The sequence below is a fragment of the Mustela nivalis genome (assembly GCF_964662115.1).
Source record: "Mustela nivalis genome assembly, chromosome: 14".
Lineage (NCBI taxonomy): Eukaryota > Metazoa > Chordata > Mammalia > Carnivora > Mustelidae > Mustela > Mustela nivalis.
Genome location: NC_139033.1, coordinates 88,117,023 through 88,140,682, shown reverse-complemented (window position 1 = coordinate 88,140,682; position 23,660 = coordinate 88,117,023). Strand labels below are relative to the sequence as shown.

Sequence of the window (23,660 nt, the reverse complement as noted above, 5' to 3'; positions counted from 1 at the left end):
CAGGTGATCTCTGAAAATGGTTCATTATTCACTTGGCCCAGAAAACCCTACCAAAGCATGCAAATTAAGAGGTTCAAATCTTTGTGTTCACTTTAAGAACACAAGTGAAACTGCCCAGGCCATCAAGGGTATGCATAACCAAAAAGCCACCAAGTATCTGAAACATGTCACTTTACAGAGGCAATTTGTGCTATTCCTTCACTACATTGGGGGGAGTTGGTAGGTGTGCCCAGGTCAAACAGTGGAGCTGGACACAGGATTGGTAACCCAAAAAGTGCTAAATTTTTGCTGCATGTGCTTAATAATGCAGAGTAATACTGAACTTAAAGGTTTTAGATGTAGATTCCTGGTCATTGAGCACATTCAGGAGAACAAAACCCCCAAGATGTGGCATAGAATTCACAGGGCTCATGGTCAGATTAACACATGAGCTCTCCCTGTCACATTGAGAGGATCCTTACTGAAAAAGAGCAGATTGTTTCTAAACTAGAAAAGGAGGTTGCACAGAAGAAAGATATCCCAGAAGAAACTGAAGAAACAAAAATGTATGGCTCAGGAATAAATTCTACATAAAATAAATGCAAGTTAAAGTTAAAGAATTTTTTCAAAAGTGAAGACTTCGTTGAGATTTAGTCAACTGCATATTGGAAAAAATATAATGTTACTTGTATTTAGAATTATATTCAGTTATATAATTTAGAATTATATTCAGATTTTTCTAGTACTTGTTATATATGCTTCTAGTTTTCCATTTGAGGCTAAATTATCTTTTGGTAAACAGATGAGATTATGGTTTGTAATAAATCCGGGTATCATAGAGAGAATAATTCTTTTAGCATTTATATTAGGATCTCAAAACTGAGATCTTAAGACTTCAGAAACCTGGTACTTCAGACAGTGGTAAGATTAACTAGAAAGAGGGGCACCTGGGTGGTACAGTCGGTTGAGCTCCTAATTCTTGGTTTTGGCTCAGGTCACGATCTCAGGGTTATTGAGACTGAGCCTGGTGTCCCCTGCTCTGTGCAGAGTGCTTCGGATTCTCTCTCTCTCTCTCCCTACCCCTCCCACTCATGCTCTCTCTCTCTCTCTCTTTCTCTCAAATGAATAAATCGTTAAAAGAAAAAAAAGAACTAGAAACAGAAGCTTTATGTATATACCTTATGAAGTCATGACCTCAAGTTTGCTTCTTCTGCATGTTGGAGGGAACCTTCTTTGATAATCAAATTTAGAACAAGAAGAAACTTTATAGCTAATGGCACTATGTTGATACTTAAACAAGTCTACATGAAGCTCATTGTGAAGAAAACTTAAAAGATATTCTAAAATATTCTAATTATAAGTTATCAACATTTATTCAGTCAATAAATTTATATTGAAGCATATCATACATGAGTCATTGTACATAGGTAGTGAGCACAAATAAGCCAAATCCCTGATTCAAAACTGTTTGGTAAAGAAATAACACAGAAACAAACAGCTGTTATATAAATATAAATAATAGTATCACCATTCATTAAGTGCCTACAAAGGGCTAAATATACATAGTTTCAACTAATCCCAACAATGACTTTGCTTAACATTTTATAGATGAAGAAATGGAAGTGCATAGGTATTAGTTAGGATGTCCAGTGTTGCCTGATTATAAATCATCAAAATCAGTATTTGCATCTAGGTCTCTATGGCTTCAAAGTTCACACTCAATCCATTAAATCTTTTTTTTTATGATTTATTTATTTGAGAGAGAAAGAGAGAGTGCAGGGGAAGAGATGAGGGGAGGAAGAGAATCTCAAGCAGACTCCCTGCTGAGGGTGTAGCCTGACTTGGGGCTCTATCTCAAAACCCCAAAATCATGACCGGAGCTGAAACCAAGAGTCAACGCTCAGTTGACTGAGTCACCCAGGTACCCCTCAATCCATTAAATCTTACATTCATTTGGAGCACCTGGGTGGCTCAGTGGGTTGAGCCGCTACCTTCGGCTCAGGTCATGATCTCAGGGTCCTGGGATCAAGTTCCGCATCGGGCTCTCTGCTCAGCAGGGAACCTGCTTCCTCCTCTCTCTCTGCCTGCCTCTCCATCTACTTGTGATTTCTCTCTGTCAAATAAATTAAAAAAAAATCTTATATTCATTCATAAAAGTCCCATAGGACAGCAAAAATCCAATAGAATGATCAAATTCCACTTTTAGTCTTGAAGGAATAAAGTTAATAGACTTGTCTTGGTGTGAACAATTAGGAAACAAAAAAATACATGAAACAACTGTTTTCAGACAACAGAAGGTGCAAAACTGTTATTTCTGAGAGAAGAAGAGGATGAGCCTTAAAATTGGCCTGACTTTCTGTCAGGAGGTACTGTCAGGACCACTGCCACGGAGAGGGAAGAACCCAAGCAGAAACTCTTGCTGAGTTGAAGAAACAGAGATTGGAGTTTGAGGAAGCTGAAGAAGTTGGGAACAGAATACCAGAAGGATGGGACCTATAAAGAGAAAGAGCTCTAGAAATTGGCATAGGGATCCCCTGAGTCTGTGGTTGAATATTCAGTTTCTCAAATGTGTTTGAAATTCTGTAAGGTTGGACAAAGAAAACCATTGGGGAGTTTTCTCTCCAGGTGTAAACGAGACAATTCCTAAAGTTGTCACAGGTCTGGGAAATGTTCATAAAATTACCAGTCACATGGAAAGAGACCTTGTTGAAAATCTCGTGCATTCAACAGGGTCTCCAGAAAGGTTATGCCTTAGCAGTAGAACTAAACCAACCCTCTAATGAAGGCCTCTAAACTTCATTTTAACAGCTTAAAAATAAACCTGGAAAGGTTCAAACTTATTTGCCAGTCAAACTGGAATTTAACACTTTTTTTTAAGATTTTATTTATTTATTTGAGAGAGAGACAGTGAGAGAGAGCCTGAGCGAGGAGAAGGTCAGAGGGAGAAGCAGACTCCCCGTGGAGCTGGGAGCCTGATGCGGGACTCGATCCCAGGACTCCGGGATCATGACCTGAGCTGAAGGCAGTCGTCCAACCAACTGAGCCACCCAGGCGTCCCGGGATTTAACACTTTGAAAAAACGATTTGTTTATATGTTTGAGAGAGAGAGGTGCGAGTGGGGGGAGAGGCAGAGAGCGAGAATCTTCAATAGACCCCCTGCTGAGTTTGGACCCCTCCCCCCGGTCTCATGACCCCTGAGACCATGACCTGAGCTGAAACCACGAGTTGGATGCCTAACTGACTGTGCCAGCCAGGCATCCCCAAAATTCAACACTTTTTAGAGGAAGACTACTAAATCCAAACACTCAACTATGTAAACTTACTGTCCATTATCCAATAAAACTTTATTGACGTGTAAAGCAGAAGGAAGGAAACATTTTATATCCTGCAACCTTGCTATGATGGTTAATTTTATATGTTGAGGATACTTGGAAGGTGTTTTTTGATGAGAGTAACGTTTAAATAGGTGAATTTTGAGTAAAGCGGATTGGCCCTCATAATGTGAGTGCCTCAACCAGTCAGCTGAAGGCCTGAATAAAGCAAAAAGATCATCCTTCTCAAGCAAGAGGTAATTCTCTGCAGACTGCCTTCAGACTTCATCTGTACCATAGGCTCTCCTGGGTCTGCAGGTTGCTGGCCTTCTGACTAGAATTACTTCATTGGTCCTTCTGCGTCACAAGACTGCCAGCCCAGAGGGCAGATTCTGGATTTGCCAGTCAGACTCCATAATCGTTTGAGCCAATTCCTTATAATAAATCTCTCCATATACATATACACATCCTATTCTGTTTCTCTGGAGAACTCCTAACTAATATACTCACTGAACTTGTTAGTTCGAACAGTAATGGATTCCTTAGGATTTTCTATATATGAGACTGTGTCCTACAGATAAGATACACTTTTACTTCTTCCCCCCCCCTTTTTTAAAGATTTTATTTATTTATTTATTTGAGAGAGCAAGAGCTCAGAGGGGAGGGGCAAAGAGAGAGGGAGAGAGAGAGAGAATCTTAAGTAGATTCTGTGCTGAACACAGAGTCTGACATGGGGCTTGATTCCACCACCCAGATATCAGGACCTGAGCTGAAAGCAATAGTCAGACACTTAAGTCACTAGCCACCCAGGCACCACTACTTCCTTTCCAACCTGGATGCCTTTTATATCTTTTCCTTATCTAATTGCCATGACTAGAATTTCCATTACAATCTTGAATAAAAATGGTCAGAATGGATGCTCTTGTTTTGTTCTTGATCTTAATGGTGAAGCATCCAGTCTTTACCAAAAGGTATGTTATTGAGTATGATTTTTTTTTGTAGATGCCCTATGTTGCATTAGTTCTTGAGTGTTTTTTTAATCATGAAAAGCTGTTGGATTTTGTTAAGTGCTTTTTCTGCATCTATTGACATGTGATTTTTGTCTTTTATTCTTTTGATATGATGTATTGCATTAATTAATTTTCAGATATTAAACTAAGCTTACATTTTTGGGAAAAATTTGGTCACAGGACATATATATATATATATATATATATATATATATATATATATATATAATGTTTTATTGGTTGCTTTGGGGCTTATCACATATCTCTTAACTCATCAAAATAAGTTTCAGGTTTATGCTAGTTGAATTCCAGGGAGATGTAGCATTGTTATTTCTATATAGCTCTAATCTCCCCACCCATTTGTGTGGTATTATTGTTATACATATTGCATTTATTAGTGTTACAAGCCCAAAAATGCATTGCTGTAATTATTACTATATCATCTGTAGCCATTTCCTTAGCCCAATGTAGCTTTGACCCCACTCACCTGCTTTGTGTTGATATAGGCAAATATATTACTTTTCTTTATGTTATAGGTTGAAGAATACATTACATACATGTTTTATACAATTGGTCTTTAAGTCAGTTAAGAGAAGAAAGGAGAAAATAGGCCTTTATACTGCTTTTTTATTTATTATTTTTACACTGCTATTTATTTATTTATATATATATTTTAAGTAATCTCTCAACCCAACATAGTTCTTAGACCCACAATCCCAAGAACAGGAGCTACATGCTCCACTGACTGAGCCAGCCAGGTGCCCTTATACTGCCTTTTATAATTATATAATTACCAATACCATTTCATTGTCTTTTGTTTTTTTGTGGCAATTTAAATTACCATCTGGAGCCACTTGCTTTCAACCTGAAGCATTTTCTATAGTATTTTCTGTAAGATGAATCTGCTAGCAACAAATTCTCTGTTTCTGTTAATCTGAAAAAAAAAAAAAATATATATATATATATATATATATATATTTTTTTTTTTCTCAAGATGACTTTGCTTGATTTAGGATTGACAGTTTTTCTTTGAACACTTTGATTATGCTATCCTACTGCCTAACTGGCCTCCATTGTTTCTGTTGAGAAGTCAGCTGTTAACCTTTTGCAGTTCCTTGTAAGTGATGAGTTGTTTCCTTTTGTTGTTAAGATTTTTGCCTTGTCTTTGGCTTTTAGCATTTTTATTTTGATGTTTCTGTTTGTGGTTCTCTTTGCACTTTTCTTACTTGTAGTTTGTTGAACACCCTGAATGTATACATTAGTGTTTTTCAATAAATTTGGACAAGTTTTCAGTCATTATTTCTTTAAATATTTATTTCTCACTCTTCTCTCCTTCATTATGTGTATGTTGGTGCACTTAAAGGTATCCCACATTTCTCTGAGGCTCCTGTCATTTTTCTTTTTTTCCTTTATTATTATTATTTTTTAAGATTTTATTTATTTATTTGAGAGACAGAGATCACAACTAGGTGGAGAAGCAGGCAGAGAGAGAGGAGGAAGCAGGCTCCATGCTGAGCAGATACCCCGATGCGGGTCTCAATCCCAGGACCCTGGGATCATGACCTGAGCCGAAGGCAGAGACCTTAACCCACTGAGCCACCCAGGCGCCCCTCTTTATTATTTTTTTATAGGGATAGATTCCCAGAGGAGATTTTCCTTTTTTTTTTTTTTTTAAAGACTTATTTGAGAGAGAGAGAGAGAGAGAGCCAGCACAAGTGGGCAGAGGGGAAGAGGAAGAAGGGAAGCCGACTCCTCACTGAGCACAGAGCCCAATGCAGGGCTCAGTCCCAGGACCCTGAGATCATGACCTGAGCCAAAGTCCAACACTTTACACACTGAGCCATCCAGGAGCCCCTCTTGTCATTTTTTTTTTTATTCTTTTTTTCTCTCTGGTTTTTGGGTTGCATAATTTTTATCTATCTGTCTTCAAGTTTGATAAATCTTTCTTCTGTCAATTCAAACCTATTGTTGAACCTCTCTAACAAATTTTCCATTTCAGTTCTTTTCAAATCCAGAATTTCCATTCAGTACTTTTTATAGTTTCTATATCTTTATTGATATTTCCTATTGGATGTGACATTGTTGTCACACCTTCATTTCTTTAGTGTTGGTTTCCTGTAATTATTTGATAATATATATAATGGATACTTTGACGTTCTTGTCTGTTAAATTTGATATCTGATTGCTTTCACAGTCATTAACTGTTACCTGCTCCCCCCACCACCCCAGTGTATGAGTCATACCTTCCTGTTTTTCTGAATGTCCCATAATTTTTTTTTTGAAACTAACATTTTAGATAATGTAGCAACTCTGGTTCTGGACTTTCCCTTGCCTCCTGGCTCATGTTATTGTTATTTCTTTGTTTAGTGACTGGCTGTCTTATTTTAGTGAAATCTACTTCTCCCCTGTAGTATTAAGCCTCTGATGTTGCTACTTAGATAATGTAGCCTTGTGGATACCCACAATTACCTTGATGGTTTTGTCAGGACTTTCTTTGTCTCTTTCCCTGACCTCACCAGCTATTAAACTCAGCTAATTGCTGGTGATTGTTTTCAACAGTGTTCCAGACATAAACTGCTCTAGAGACTAGTCCAATCAAATTTAGGCTCCTTTCAAGGGAGTTCCTGAGCTCAGTGTTTGTTCTTATTTCAGGAGGGGTCCTCCCACTTGTCTCTTATTTTGATTCTCTCCTGCAAACTAATTGGCCTAGAGTTTAGCCTGTGTCTCCAATGAATCTACAAATACCCTCTCAATTTCCTTTCAGCACAAGCTTGATTGTATTTAAGAGTGCCCTTTGCCTTTCATTTCTCCACGTTCTGTTGCAAATAGTCACTTTTCTTGGGAAAAGTTAGGACATATCTCTTTTATGTCCTGCTTCAGAGCTGAGCCCCAGCTCTGAAGCTGGGAGTGGGGACAATGTCTTATATCTCTATGCATGACAGTCCTACTTTAGGAGCTGAGTGCTGGGTGGAGGTGAGGCATTAGACTCAGGTCTTCTCAATTAGTCTCTCCCAGTGTGGGACTATGGTCTTATGAGCCAGGGGAAGAGTGATTGTGTTCCTGGCTGCATCCAAATTAGAACCTTCGACCACCAGTGAGGGCTGGGTAGAAGAAAGGAGCCCTCAACTTTTGATCATAATGACATAGAATTTAGTCTCAACAATATATAGGTAGAGCCAGGATGAGAAATATGGATGTTTAGACCCTCTCATGAAGATGTAAGGGAGAGGGAGATATGCATACTTGGCTATACCAGTCTGGAGTGGAGTGGCATCCCACCGAGCTCAGAGGGTGGAGGGAGTGGTTTTGGTTCAAATACCACAGACTTGTTGTTCTTACCAAATTTTAGTAAATTTTCTTGAATAGAGGTTTCTTCGTTTGCTATATGTCTTTGCAGTCTATTCTGAGACTGAATTTTAAAAAATATTTATTTATTTATTTATTTAGAGCATAAGTGGAGGGGCAGACAGAGAGGGAGGGAGAATCTCAGGCAGACTCCATGCTGAGCTTGGAACTCAATGCGAGGCTCAATCCCAGGATCCTGAGATCACGACCTGAGCTGAAACCAAGAGTTGGACATTCAACCAACTGAGCTACCCAGATATCCCCCAGCTGCTTTTATTTTTTAAAATAGTTTTATCAGTTTTTCTGAGAAGCAGGTCTGTGGAACTCTCCATACTGATATGCTAGAAGTTGATCTCTCTCAAAACATTCTTACAAAGGCAAAACTTAATTTTAAAATGTATGTATAATTATGTATAATATGTATAATTGGTTGCTCTGCACAAAAAAATAGATTAGTAGGTTCCAGAGCTGGGTGTAAGGTTTGGTCACAAAGGGTCATAGTGGAGTTTTGAGGGTAATGAGGCTATTTTATAATTTTATTGTGCATATGTTTGTTAAAATTCACAGAACTATATACTAAAAGGTATAGTTTTTACTGTATGTAAGTTATACCTCAATAAAACAAATGAGGAAAAGCTGATAAATATGCTCAATGATTTAAAGAAAAACATGAATATAATGAGAAAAATGAAAAAATATTTTAAGAGTAGGGGCAGGGCCACCTGGGTGGCTTGGTTGGTTAAGTGTCTGCCTTCAGCTCAGGTCATGATTTCAGGGTCCTGGGTTTGAGCCCCATGTCAGGCTCCCTGCTCAACAGGAAGCCTGCTTCTCCCTCTCCCTCTGCTTATGCTCTTTCTCTCTGTCAAGTAAATAAAAAGTAAAAAATAAATAATAAGATAAAAGGGGGGACAAATAGATTGTAGAGTTTAAGAACACTATATCTGAAATTTAAAAATATCATTAGAGGGTTTAACAGCAGATTAGACTCTACTAAAGAATAGAGCAGTGGGGGTGCCTGGGTGGCTCAATGGGTTAAAGCCTCTGCATTCAGCTCAGGTCATGATCTCAGGGTCCTGGGATCGAGCCCCATGTCAGGCTCTCTGCTCAGCGGGGAGCCTGCTTCCCCCTCTCTCTATGCCTGCCTCTCTGCCTACTTATTATCTCTCTCTCTCTCTATCAAATAAATAAATAAAATCTTAAAAGAAAAGAATAGATCAATGAACTTGAAGAATATAAAATACCTAAACTGAAGCATAGAGGGGGAAACAAACCCAAACAAAACAAAATAATGACTCTGTGACTTGTGGAACAATCAAGAGTCTAATCTGTATGTGTCATTGGAATCCCCGAAAGTCAAGTGGAGATTTAAAAATAGAGTGACCATAAATTTTATAGATTTGATGAAAATTATAAACACATGTTTATCAGAGACAATATAAGCCATAAGACAAGGGAATAACTTCTTTTAACTTCATGAAAGGTAAAAACTTTCCACTTTGAATTTGTACCCAGCAAAAATAGCCTTTGAAAATTAAAGTGAAAAAAAAGACATTTTTAGGCCAAAAAAAAAAAAAATGACAGAATTTGTTGTCAGTAGAGCAGTACTACAAGAAATATTAAAGAAGTTCAAGGGGCATCTGGGTGCTGCACTGAGTTAAGCAACCAACTCTTGCTTTTGGCTCAGGTTGTGATCTCTGGGTCATGAAATCGAGCCCCACATTGGGCTCCATGCTGAGCATAGAATCTACTTAGAGTTTCTCTCTCCTTCTCCCTCTGCCTCTCCCTACTGCTTTCTCAAATAAATAAATAAGTAAATCTTTAAGGGGTATGTGTGTGTGTGTTTAATTCATTTGAGAGAGAGCAAGCAAAAGCACAAGCATGGGGGAGGGTTAGAGCGAGAGGGAGAAGCAGACTCCTCATTGAGCAGGGTGCCTGATATGGAGCTCAATCCCAGGATCCCGGGATCATGACACGAGCCGAAGGCAGATGCTTAACCACCTGAGCGACCCAGGTGCCTCAACAAATAAATCTTTAAAAACACACACACACACACACACACACACTCAAATTGGAGGAAAATTATATGAGATGCATACTTGGATCTATATTAATATGTGGTTAAATTAAGAATTTGTGTCTTGTTTTTGAATTTATTTAAAGACAGCTTCTGGGGGTGCCTGGGTGTCTCAGTGGGTTGAAGCCTCTGCCTTCGGCTTGGGTCATGGTCTCAGGGTCCTGGGATCAAGCCCCGCATGGGGCTCTCTGCTCTGTGGGGAGCCTGCTTCCTCTCTCTCTCTCTCTCTCTGCCTGCCTCTCTGCCTACTTGTGATCTCTCTCTGTCAAATAAATAAATAAATAAACAGATCTTTTTTTAAAAAATAAATAAATAAAGACAGCTTCTGTTTAGAGCAAAAATAATAACAATACATTATTGAATTTATTACATGTAGGAGCAAAATATATGACAAGAGGACAAGAGGCATGAAATTGGAGTACATTGTAAAATTTTTGCTTGATGTGGCACAATGTTATTTGAAGGTTAATTCTTTAAGTCAGATATGCATTTTATAAACTCTTGAAGAAATCATTAAAAAGTAGTATAATTAGTAAGTCAGTAGATGAGATACAATGAAAATTTCTTTAAACAAAATGTTCTTTTAAATGGTGAATCCAAAAAATGGCAAGAGAAAAGGAACTAAGAAGAGATGAGACAGATAGAAACAAAGTGGTAGACTTTAAGCCAATCACATAGACAGTTTAACTAAAAGTAAGATGTTTAAACACTTCAGTTAAAAGGCAGAGACTGTCAAATGAATAGACAAATGCTATTTACAAGAAAAATACTTTCTATATAAAGAACCAGGTAACTTAAAAGTAAAATGATTTTTTTTTAAAAAGGATATATCACAAAAAGACTACTTGTTTTGTTTTTAAGGGTTTTACCTATTTATTTGAGAGGGAGAGCATGAGAGAGTGAGCATGAATGGGCTTGATCCCAGGACCCTGGGATCATGACCTGAGCTGAAGGCAGAAGCTTAATGACTGAGCCACCCAGGTGCTACTATACAAACACCACATGTAAGAAAGCTGGAATGACAATATTAATATCAGACAAGGTAGATTTTAGGATAAGGAATACTATCAGAGATAGAGATATCACAAAATAGTAAAAGAATCCATCTTAAATGTATATACAGTTAATAACAGAGTTTGAAAATACATGAATCAAAACCTGATAGGACTAAAGGAGAAATCAATAATTACAGTTATTTCAGCACTCCTCTCTCAATGATAGAGCAAACAGAAAATCAGTAAATGTATAGAAGACTTAATAAACCATCAACTTGACCTCATTAACCTTACAAAACACTCCATCCAATAACCACAGAATACATATTCTTTTAAAGTGTTTGTAGGGGCACCTGGGTGGCTCAGTGGGTTAAAGCCTCTGCCTTGGGCTCAGGTCATGATCCCAGGATCCTGGGATCAAGCCCCACATCTGGCTCTCTGCTCAACAGGAAGGCTGTTTCCTCCTTGCTCTCTGCCTGCCTCTCTGCCTACTTGTGATCTCTGTCTGTCAAATAAACAAATAAAATTCTTAAAAAAAAAAAACAAAAGGGTTTGTAGAACCAAATTAGACCATAATCTGGGTCATAAAACATGTTTTAGTGAATTTGAAAGGGTTATAATAATAAAGTATTTCTCTGACCACAGTGGAGTTATATTAAAAATCAATAACAACACATCTAGAAAATATACAAAAATTTGGAAAATATTGAAAATACCTATATTTGATAAATCTCTAACTAGACTGCTAAGAAATAAAGAGAAAAGACACAAATTACCAATATCAGGCATGAGGGATAGGTATTGCTACCGATTCCACATACCTTAAAAACATAATAAAGAAATATGAAAATTGTATTTTGTTAAATTTGACAATTTAACACATGGAGAAATAGATAAACTTAATAAACTTACATTGCTTAAAGAAATTGAAGTCATTACTATAACCCTTCATATACAGAAACTCTAGACTAGAGGGTTTCATTGGTGAATTCTATTAAACAATTAAGGAAGAAATAATGCTAATCTTAAACTCCATAAGAGCATAAAGGAGAAGTCTTCAAATTCCTCTTATGAGACCAGCATTATCCTAATACTAAAGCCAGACAAAGACATTACAAGAATAGGAAACTGTGGACTAAATAATATCCCTCCTTAGCAAAATATTATTAAATCAAATCAAGAAATATGTGGAAAAGATAATGTTTCATAGCTAAATGGGGTTTATCCTAGGAGTGCAAGTTTGGTTTAAGATTTAAGAATCAATGTAGCAGCACCTGGGTAGCTCAGAGGGTTAAGTCACTGCATTCGGCTTAGGTCATGATCTCAGGGTCCTGGAATCGAGCCCTACATCGGGCTCTCTGCTCTGCAAGGAGCCTGCTTCCCCTCCTCTCTCTGCCTGTCTCTCTGCCTACTTGTGATATCTCTCTCTCTCTCTCAAATAAATAAATAAAATCTTAAAAAAAAGAATCAATGTAACTCACTGTATTAATGTAATAGAGGAGAAAAACTATGTGATCACCTCTATAGATGTAGAAAAAGTATTTAACAAAATTGAATACACATTTGTAATTTTTAAAAAAGAAGCTTCTAGAAAATAAGGAATGGAAGGGAACTTCCTTGACCTTCTAAAAGACATTTACAAAGAACTTAAAGGTAACATCATACTTAATAGTGAAAGACTAAATGCTTCGCACCTAAGATAGACAATAAAACAGGATATCAACTCTTATCACTTTTATTTTCTGTTATAGTAGAGATCCTAGTCAGTGAATTAAGGTAAGAATAAGAAATAAAAGGCATACACATTGGAAAGGAAGAAATAAAACTGAATTTCTTTGAAAATGGGATGACTGCATACATAGAAAATCCTAAGAAATAGATAAGAAACACACTACCAGGGTTAGTAACATGAATTTAACAAGGTCACAGGATATAGGGTCAATACATAGAAATCTATTTTATTTCTGTGTACTATTAATGATAAATTGGAAAGTGAAATTTTAAAAACCATTTCAGTAGCATAAAAATTCAAAAACTTAGAGCTAAATTAACAAGACAAATGGCAAGACCTGTATAATACAAACTATAAAACATTGCTGAGATAAATTAAAGAAGGGACAAATAAATGCAGAAATGTGTCATGTTGATGGATTAGAAGACTTGATTAAGAGGTCACTTTTCCCCAAACTGATCTTTATATTCAATAAAATCACAGCCCAAATTCTACAGGCTACCTTTGTAGAAATTGACAAGCTACTTCTAAAATTTAAATGGAAATGCAAGGGACCCCAAAACTCTATAATTATGAAAAAGAACAAAGTTGGAGAACTTACTCTTGGATATCAAGACTGTAAAAGTACACTAAACAAGATGGGGTGACGTTGTGGTGAAGATAAATGTACCAATCAATGGACTGGAATGAAGAGTTCAGAAGTATACACACATATATTTTATCAATTGATATTTTTATGAAAGCACTAAGGTAAAAGATAGTCTTTTTAACAAGTGATGCTAGAACACTAGATATCCATATAGGAAAAATGAACCTTAATCCTAACCTCTTACCACACACAAGATTAATTCAAAATAGACCTAAATGTATGAGCTATAACTATAAAAATTCTAGAAGAAACGAAATTTCCAAGCAAAAATTTCTTAGGTCCCCAAAAGCACTAATCATAAAAGCAAAAAATTGTTGATAAATTGGACTTTTTCAAAATTAAAAACTTTCTTCCAAGGACATTGTTAACAAATGATAATGCAAGCCAATACTGGGAGAAAATAGTCTGAATACATACCTCTGACAAAGTAGTTGTATTTAGAATATATAACTTTTATATATACAGATTATATTTATACAGATTATGTTCAATTTAATAGTAAGAGGACAATCCCATTTTTAAAAATGTCCCAAGAATTTGAATAGGCACCTTACGAGAAATATGTACCAATGGCCAAATAAATGCATGAAAAGATCCTTAATATTATCAGTCATCAAGGAAATGCAAATTAAGACCAGAATGAGATACTAGTACACATTCACTAAGATGATGAAAAACTGACAATACCAAGTGTTGTCAAGATGTAAAGCTTTTAAAATTTTCATATATTGTTGATGGTTGTAAAATGGTACAACCACTTTGGAGAATGTTTTGTCACTTTTCTATCAAGTTAAGCCTACACTTAACTATATGGAACAGGAATTTCCCTCCTAGCTATTTACCCAAGAGAAAAGAAAACATTTAATCACAAAAAGACTTATATGCAAATGTTCATAACAATTTTATTCATAATAGCTCCAAACTGGAAACAACCCAAATGCTCATCTTCAGATCAAGGGATCAGCAAATTTGTACAATGAATTATTATTAGCAACAAAAAGGAACAAACAATGGGTACTTGTAAAACTGTGAATGCATTTTTAAAAATCAGAAAAGTCAGATAAAAGTATATACTGTCTAATTTATTTTACTTGAAATTTTAGAAACAAAACTAATCTGAAATGACAGGAAACAAATTGGTGTTTGCCTGGGGTCAGAGTTGGGTGGGGATAATGCAAAGCGGCATAAGGAAACTTACACTTGATATAGATGCAGCAGTGTGTATAATAATATGTAAATTTTGTTTCATTACAGTTGAATTTTAATACATAGTGATCACAATCATGAAAGCCCTATTGATAATTGTCCCAAGTTGGAAACAACCATGAAGGATTGATTCAATAAATTTTGGTAAACCAATAAAATGAAGCACTATGTAGCCATTAAGAAAATACTAGAGCAATAAAATTCATGATCTGGAGATAGTATCCATTCTTCTTTGGTAAATGAAGGTAAAATAAGACACCTTTTGGGAGGTTTATATAATTTGGGTTATGTCAGTAATTTGTGTTCATATTATTATAACTATGTAATTCTATACAGAGCTAAATTATGTAGTAAGACACAATTGCTTTTCCTTTCTTGCATAAGTATTTCATTTACTTAGTTTTCTCTATACTTATTTCTAATTGAACTCCAAACTTTTCTGCTGATTATCTAAACTGCATTGTCCAATATGGCAGTAACTAACCACATGTGGCTATTAAAATTTACATTAAGATAAATTAAATAAAACAATAAGTTTGTTTCCTCAAAAACACTAGACACATTTCAAGTTCTCTGACTAGTGACTACTGTATATGCAGATGTAGAATATTTCCATCATCACAGAAAGAGCTAATATGTAGTGCTGTTCTAAATCTCCTCTCAGATATTCAGAAGAAATAATTTTGTCCTCACTGAGAAATTTCTCCTGGAGCTTTTCACCTTTGACCAAATTTGGATGATTGTTCTCTGGCTGGTGCCTCACTTTCATCCTGGAATCTGCCTTCACCAATTTCTGGAGAATTATTTGCCTTTCCTGTGTTAGATCTCTTTGTTTGTTTGTAAGTAATCTATATGCCCAATGTGGGACTCAAACCACACTGAGATCAGGAGTTGCATGCTCTACCTACTGAGGCAGCCAGGTGTCCCAAAATTCCTGTTTCTTATTCTTGGTTTGCTCCCTCATTTTTGTGGAGTGTATCCTCTGGTAACTTTCTTAGAGGTGATGGGAAGTAAGTTTTTGAGATCATACATGCCCTAAAAATATATTATTCTATCATTATATTTGATCAAGGGCTTGGCTGGCAATAAAAACCTAGGAAGACATTTATTTTTAATAAGAATATTGAAGCACTGTTCCTTTGTCTCCTAGTCTCTGTTGTTGCTGTTAAGAATTTCCAAGTCATTCTGATTCTGACTTTTTGTATAATATCTGTTTTCTCCTATCTGGAAGATTTTTCCTCAGGTTTTTGAAATTTTATAATGTACCCTGGTGTAGGTCTATTCTCATTCATTATTTGTTCTTTTTTTTTTTTTTAATTTTATTTATTTATCAGAGAGAGAGGGGGAGAGAGCGAGCACAGGCAGACAGAATGGCAGGCAGAGGCAGAGGGAGAAGCAGGCTCCCTGCCTAGCAAGGAACCCGATGTGGGACTCGATCCCAGGACGCTGGGATCATGACCTGAACTGAAGGCAGCTGCTTAACCAACTGAGCCACCCAGGCGTCCCTCATTATTTGTTCTTATCACTCAGTGGCCCATTTGAATCTGGTAACTTGGGTATGCCTTCCGTTTTGGGAAATTTTCTTGAATTATTCCTTTGATAAAAATTATGCTTCCTCAAATTTCTCTGTTCTTCCTTTCTGGGTTTTTTAAAAATTCAGTTTTTTTTCAGTGTTTCAAAATTCATTGCTTATGCACCACACCCAGTGCTCCATGCAATATGTGCCCTCCACAATACCCACCACCAGGCTCACCCTACCCTCCACCCCCACCGAACCCTCAGTTTGTTTCTCAGGGTCCACAATCTCTCATGGTTTGTCTCCCCCTGTGATCTCCCCCAAATCACTTCTCTCCACCTCCCAGTGTCCTCTGTGTTATTCCTTATACTCCACAAGTAAGTGAAACTGTATGATAATTGACTCTCTCTGCCTGACTTATTTCACTCAGCATAATCTATTCCAGTCCCATCCATGTTGATACAAAAGTTGGGTATTCTTCCTTTCTGATGCAAGCATAATACTCCATTGTATATATGGACCATATCTTCTTTATCCATTCATCTGCTGAAGGGCATTTTGGTTCTTTCCACAGTTTGATGACTGTGGTCATTGCTGCTATGAACATTGGGGTACAGGTGGCCCTTCTTTTCACTATATCTGTATCTTTGGGGTAAATACCCTGTAGTGCAATTGCAGGGTCAAAAGGTAGCTCTATTTTTAATTTCTTAAGGAATCTCCACACTGTTTTCTGAAGTGGCTGTACCAACTTGCATTTCTACCAACAGTGTAAGAGGATTCCCCTTTCTCCACATCCTCTCCAATACTTGTTTACTGTCTTGTTGATTTTGGCCATTCTAACTGGGATGAGGTGGTATCTCAATGTGGTTTTGATTTGAAACTCCCTGATGGCTAATGATGGTGAACATTTTTTCATGTGTCTGTCAGCCATTTGTATGTCTTCTTTGGAGAAGTGTCTGTTCATGTCTTCTGCCCATTTTTTGACATAATTATCTGTTTTGTGTGTATTGAGTTTGAGGAGTTCTTTATAGATCTTGGATATCAGCCCTTTGTCTATAGTGTCATTTGTGAAGATCTACTCCCATTCCATTGTCTCTTTGTTTTGTTGACTGTTTCCTTTGCTGTGCTTTGTGGGTTTCTTTCTTTCTTTCTTTTTAAGATTTTATCTATTTATTTCACAGACAGAGATCACAAGTAGGCAGAGAGGCAGGCAGAGCAAGAGGGGGAAGCAGGCTCCCTGCCAAGCAGATAGCTAGATGCAGGACTTGATCCCAGGACCCTGGGATCATGACCTGAGCCAAAGACAGAAGCTTTAACCCACTGAGCCACCCAGAAGCCCCGATTTCTGGATTTCTTAATATTTAGATAATGGACCTAATATACAGCTTCTCTATTTTAAAAAAATGTTTTCTCTCTAATTTTTTGTATCTTTTGCTTTTGTTCTACTTTTAAGGATAACTCTTCAATATAATCCTGCTCTTTTATTGAGTTTTCATTTATATTACTGTTTGTTTCCAAGAGCCTTTTGTTGTTGTTTTCTGAATGTTCCTTTTTATACTATCATATTCTTGTTTGTGCTCTAAGAATTGTGTCTTGTCTCAGAGGGTAGTATCTCTAAATAGATTTCTTCTCTCAGTATGTCTGTTTGTTACCTCTGGTTTTGCTTTTTTTTTTTTAAGATTTTATTTATTTGACAGAGATCACAAGTAGGCAGAGATGCAGGTAGAGAGAGAGAGAGAGGAGGAAGCAGGCTTCTCACTGAGCAGAGAACCCAATGCGGGGCTCGATTCCAGGACCCTGAGCCAAAGGCAGAGGCTTTAACCCCCTGCAATAGGTGCCCCTGTTACCTCTGTTTGTTTGCCATTTCCTCCTGTACTTCAATCCATCTCCTCTATCCCTCTCTCCTCAGAAGTCTGGAGATAGCTGATAGTCCTAGTTCCTTGGCTGTCTGCTCATATTTAAGTGTAGAGGAACTAGAAAGCCCTGAACTTATTATAAATTATTGTGATTGTGGCCTTCACTCTAGAATGATCTGGTCAGGCCTTTGGGGAAATTCTTAATATCTGTATTTAATCTGTATCTGGGGCACCTGGGTGTCTCAGTCAGTTAAGTGTCTGCCTTTGGGTTGGGTCATGATCCCAGTGTCCTGGGATGGAGCCCTGTGTTGGGTTCCTTGCTCAGCAGGGAATCTGCTTCTTCTTCTCCCTCTGCCCCTCCTCTTGCTCATGCTCTCCCTCACTTGTGCTCTCTCTTACTTGTGCTCTCTCTCGCTTGTGCATGCTCTCTCTCAAATAAATAAATAAAATCATTAAAAAAAAATAAAAATAGGGGCACCTGGGTGGCTCAGTGGGTTAAGCCGCTGCCTTCGGCTCAGGTCATGATCTCGGGGTCCTGGGATCAAGTCCCGCATAGGGCTCTCTGCTCAGCAGGGAACCTGCTTCCTCCTCTCTCTCTCTCTGCCTGCCTCTCTGCCTACTTGTGATCTCTCTGTGTCAAATAAATAAATAAAATCTTAAAAAAGAAATAAATAAAAATAAAAATATTTCCTCTTGGTCAGTTTCCTCAGAATCTTTGTTGGCTGCAAGTATTTTGGGAGCCAAATAGAGATGGGAGGCCTGAGGGTCACTTTTACTTAATTCCTCATAAGGTTTCTTCAGGGATGGTTTGTATCCCACTATCCAAGACTATCACCATCTATAAACTTACGATTTTATACCCTGGTGGGCAAGGGTATAAAAGAGAATAAACTTATGATTTTATACCCTGGTGGGCAAGGGGCAACTGCATGGTTCTGCAAAGTTGAAGAAGGGATCTGAAGATTTCAGCTGCTTCATAAATGTCTTTAAGTTGATCTTATTTTAGCTCCTCTACCCATCCTCTTAATCCCCTCTTCCAAAAGTATATGATGCTGGACATTCCTTAGACTAGTGTTCATTTGGGTGGTTGTTGGTTTGCTCCACTGCTAGTTTAAGTTACCAGCTTTTAGTTACCTCTCATGTATCTGCTTTCCAGCTTCCAAAATTTCAGTGCTTTTTTTCTTCCTTCTTATTCTTTCTGTCATTTGGGGTTTCTGCTCATTTGAGGTATAGGAAACCACCTCTACCCAGAAGTCAGTAAATACGTTTCTAAAAAATAAATATGTCAAGAATTAGTTTAAAGGACATACAGTGCATTTTTTCTTTAAGTATTTTTGTCTGAAGAATAAAGATATTATTACTTTGTATAGGAATTCTGAGAATTGATAAAATATTGTTTAATAATTTAAACATGAAAAACACTTTATAATACTATAAAAATACTACAAAATTATATTTAAAGAATTTTTTAAAAAGATTTTATTTATTTATCTGACAGACAGATCACAAGTAGGCAGAGAGGGAGGAAGCAGGCTCCCCGCCAAGCAGAGAGCAGGGCTCGATCCTAGGACCCTGAAATCATGACCCGAGCCAAAGGCAGAGGCTTTAACCCACTGAGCCACCCAGGCGTCCTATATTTAAAGAATTTAAGTCTAAACCATCTCAGGAAGAGAAGAGACTCCTAGTCTTCACTTGGAAATAAATACCTCAGCTGGATAGAAGGCCACTGGATATAGTAATGGTATCTGAAAATATTTTCATGTTTTAAAACTTCTTACTCTTACTGTATCTTTTCAGAGCTTCTCAGAACACTGTAGCCTCATAGTCTGAAAGTTCACAAAAAATACTTCCTATTAATTGACAAGAATGTACAAAGAGATCAAATTTCTCCACTTGGTTTTGGATGCTTTGTGTCAAGATCCCTGACTTTGCTCAAAAGGAAAACTTTGAAGTTCTGAGCCAGGAGAGGAGAAAAATTGAAGTGAAGTTGTTCTAAACTTTACATTAAAAAATGCTTTAGGGGCGCCTGAGTAGCTCAGTGGGCTAAAGCCTCTGCCTTCAGCTCAGGTCATGATCCCAGGGTCCTGGGATGGAGCTCCGAATTGGGCTCTCTGCTCAGTGGGGAGCCTGCTTCCTCCTCTCTCTCTGCCTGCCTCTCTGCCTACTTGTGATCTCTGAGTGTCAAATAAATAAATAAAATATTTTTTAAAAAATTTTAAAAAAAAGGCTTTACATGATCCTGATTACCCCCCTAGTTAATGTGCTGTTTCCTTCCTTTCCTTGCCAAATTTCTCACAAGATGCTTTCTTTCTTTTTTTTCTTAAGCTTTAACTTATTTATTTAGAGAGAGTGAGAGAACGTATGCATGTGTGTGTGCACATGCATAAGTAGGGTGAGGGACAGAGCGAGAGGAAGAGTGTGTCAAGCAGACTCTATGCTGAGCATGGAGCCCAATCTTACAACCCTGGGGTCATGTCCTCAACCAAAATCCAGAGTTGGTTGCTTAACCAATTGAGCCAGCCAGGTACAGTTCACAAGACTCTTTCCATTTACTGCATACTCCTCACTTGTTCTTTGGCTCAGAAAGCTGGCCACTTCACTTATCTTCACTTTCCTAACTATTCTCTTCATAATAAACAATGACTTTTTAATGAATAGATCTCACAATCTTTATTCTTCTTGACCTATTTTATGATATTAACTATATACTATTTTTAAATGTTCCTTCTTATTTCTACGATATTATTCTGTTCTCATTCTTTTTCCATCTGCCGGACCTGTCATCCATTTCTCTGTCACTTTTGTTCCTCCTCCCACCTCCAGTTGCAGGTAAAATCCAACATCTCCACTGGTTTGACCATCTACGCTTTGAGCTGTACATATTTTCCTTTGGAGGATTCATCTCTTCTCTGGGCTTCACATATCATATCCACTCCCAAATGGCTTATCTTGAGGCCTCTTGCCGCAGAACTTCAGTTCTATATCTATAACTTTCTATTGGGAATTTCCACTTTGATGTCCCACCAATATGTCAAGTCCAATGTGCTCATCTCTTTATTCTCCACTGCCCTCCCCTTTTCACACCCAGAACGAATTTTCCTACCCAGTTTCCCTGCCTTTCAATGTCAACTTTATTCTCTCAATGTCTAAAGTTCAGAATCTTGGGATTGTTCTCTTTATTTAGTCAGGTATCAAAAGTTACCCAAGCTTTCCCTTTCCAGTCAGATTTTTTTTTTTTAAAGATTTTATTTATTTATTTGACAGAGAGAGATCACAGTAGACAGAGAGGCAGGCAGAGAGAGAGAGAGAGGGGAAGCAGGTTCCCTGCTGAGCAGAGCCCGATGTGGGACTCGATCCCAGGACCCTGAGATCATGACCTGAGCCGAAGGCAGCGGCTTAACCCACTGAGCCACCCAGGCACCACTCCAGTCAGATTTTACTACTGAAACTTGAATCCAGGCCTTCTTCCTCCCGCATTTAAATTGCTGCCACAGCCTCCAGGTTCTCTCATAGCCTTCTGCACTATCCCTCATACCAATACCAATCTGATATTTTTTGTAACCTTCGTCATATCACTTCCCTAATTAAAATATTTCATGACTTCTATTTCCTACTACATCTCAATCTGCAGGTTACTTATGATCTGGCTCCATGTTACCTATTTTATTTCCCACTATTACCCAACATGTTCCCCTTCCTTGAGTTATGTCCATTTTCTCACTGTCAGGAACAAGCCAAGTTCATTTCTTCCTCCATATCTTAACAAATATACTTTTCTCTTGGCTGGAATGCCTTTCTTCTTTCCATTGACCCAAATCATATCCACCTTGCAAAAGAATTGTCCTTGTTTGCTCTGTCTACTTACCTGTTATCTGTTCTCTTTAACACACTTTAACCAGGTATTCTTCCCCACTATTCCTCAATTCATACTATTTTCCTATTATTAGTCACTTCCTCAGTCTTTCCCATCTCAGTAAATGAAACCATCATTTACCCAGTTGCTCTAAGACCCAATAGACATCCTTGGCTCTTCTCCCTTATAACCTACATCTACTCCATCAGCAAATCCAGTGAGCTCTCCTTTCAAAATATATTTCAAATCTGACCACTTCTCACTATCTCATTGTTTCCATTCTAGCTCAAGTAAATAGTACTCATGTAGGGTCTCCCTGCTTTCATTTTGCCTTTGCAAAGTTTGACACAAAGCATCAAGAATCTTCCTTTAAAGATATGAATCTCTTTATGTCACTTCACTTTCCATAGTCTTCCAGGTGATACATGAGCTGCTCTAGCCTAAGGTACTAGCTTTAGCTCATGCCAGTTTCCCCTCACTCCTTTGTCTCTAGCTTTTCTGGATTTCTTTGTGTTAAGAACAAGCCAAACTTACTGATACCTCACTTACATGTGGACACATTTAAAAATAATTACTAGATAAGTTTGAACACAATAAATGTCTTCAGTTTCCACAATATGTGTCTCTGTATAATTTATATAAATAGATTTTTATATGTAAGACATATATCAACAGGAAAAAACAAGAAAATATACAATCTTTGCTCTAGAATAGTCTTTTGTGTAAATTTATGTTTATGTTGAAACAACCTCTAACTTACAGAAAAACTGTAAGTTCAACACAAATGATTTCCTCAACCAGTTGCTTCATCACTTCTGAAATACTGTAGTATGCAATCCCTAAAAACATGGATAGTCTAAAAAATAATCACAATACAACCATGAAAACTGGGAAATTAATTCTGACACATTACTATTATCTAACCCTTGAAGTCTATTCAAGTTTTAGCCTAATAATGTCAATGATAGGGATAAGGATCCACATTAAATCAATGTTGTATTTAGTTGTTGAATTTCTTTAGCTTCCTTTAGCTTAGGGCTGTTCCTCAGTCTTTCCTTGACATGTTTTTGTGTATGTATATTTGTTTTGTTTTTATTAAAGTATAGTTGACACACAATGTTGTATTAACTTCAGGTGTACAACATAATTATTCAACAAATCTGTATATTATGCAACTTGAAATGTCTTTATAGAATGGACCAGTTATTTTGTAGAATGTCCTTCAATTTGGGTTTGTCTGATGTTTCCTCATGATTAGGTTCAGGGTATGCATCTTTTTCAGGAATACCACAGAAGTGGTACTTAGTACTTATTGCTTCCCGTCAAATGATACATGATTTTGATCTGTCCATTATTGATGGATGTTTATTTTGATTACTTGATTAAAGAGGTTTCTACCAGGATTCTTTACTGTAGTTACTCTCTTCTCTTTGTAATTTTAAATAGTTTGTAGGGAAGTTCTTTGAAACTGTGTAAATTATCCTATTTCTTATCAAACTTCTCATTCATTATTTATTTATATCAGTATAGACTCATGGGTGCCTGTTTTATCCATTACTATCATTATTTTTATTTATTTTGATGCTCTCATTGTCTCAGATTTTGCCAGTGGGCAGCCCTTCAAGCTGGCTTCTGTGTTCTTTGACATGTCCCCTCAATTCTTTGAGTAGTTCCCTTATATTCTGGTACATCTGGCTCATCTTGTACTTTTCTGGTTCCAGTCCTGGAATCAGCCATTTCTCCAAGGATACCTAGTTTTTTATTGGTTTCATTTAGTAGCCAAGACATGGTCTTCTCTCAGTGGATGAGCTAGAAAATACGTGTATGAACACGTACACACACACACACACACACATCTATATGTCTCTTTATGGAAATCCATCAGTTCACACCTATATTGCCAATTCCAATCCAAAGCTATAGAAATCATTCCAATTTTTTCACTTTCCATATTTGTAATTTCTTTCTCCATTAGTAAGAAACCTTGCCTTCATTATGCTTTACATGCTTACTTACTTTATCAGTCCCCTCAAACGTAACCAAACTCTCATCCTCGTCGCCTTCCCCTGCACACAAAGATACCCATCTTACTCTTGTAGGGCTCTGACCCTCCTGCTCTGGGCCTTTTTCCCAA

General features: G+C 37.3%; 1 protein-coding gene and 1 pseudogene across 7 annotated transcripts in view; both read left to right on the top strand.

The window, feature by feature from the left end:
• Window positions 1-23,660, top strand: part of HORMAD2 (HORMA domain containing 2) — a 90,935-nt gene that overhangs the window by 45,049 nt on the left and 22,226 nt on the right. The window lies entirely within an intron of this gene.
• LOC309848281 (large ribosomal subunit protein uL22 pseudogene) lies at window positions 17-562 on the top strand (annotated as a pseudogene). Its single transcript has one exon. The product of its transcript is annotated as a large ribosomal subunit protein uL22 pseudogene (transcript).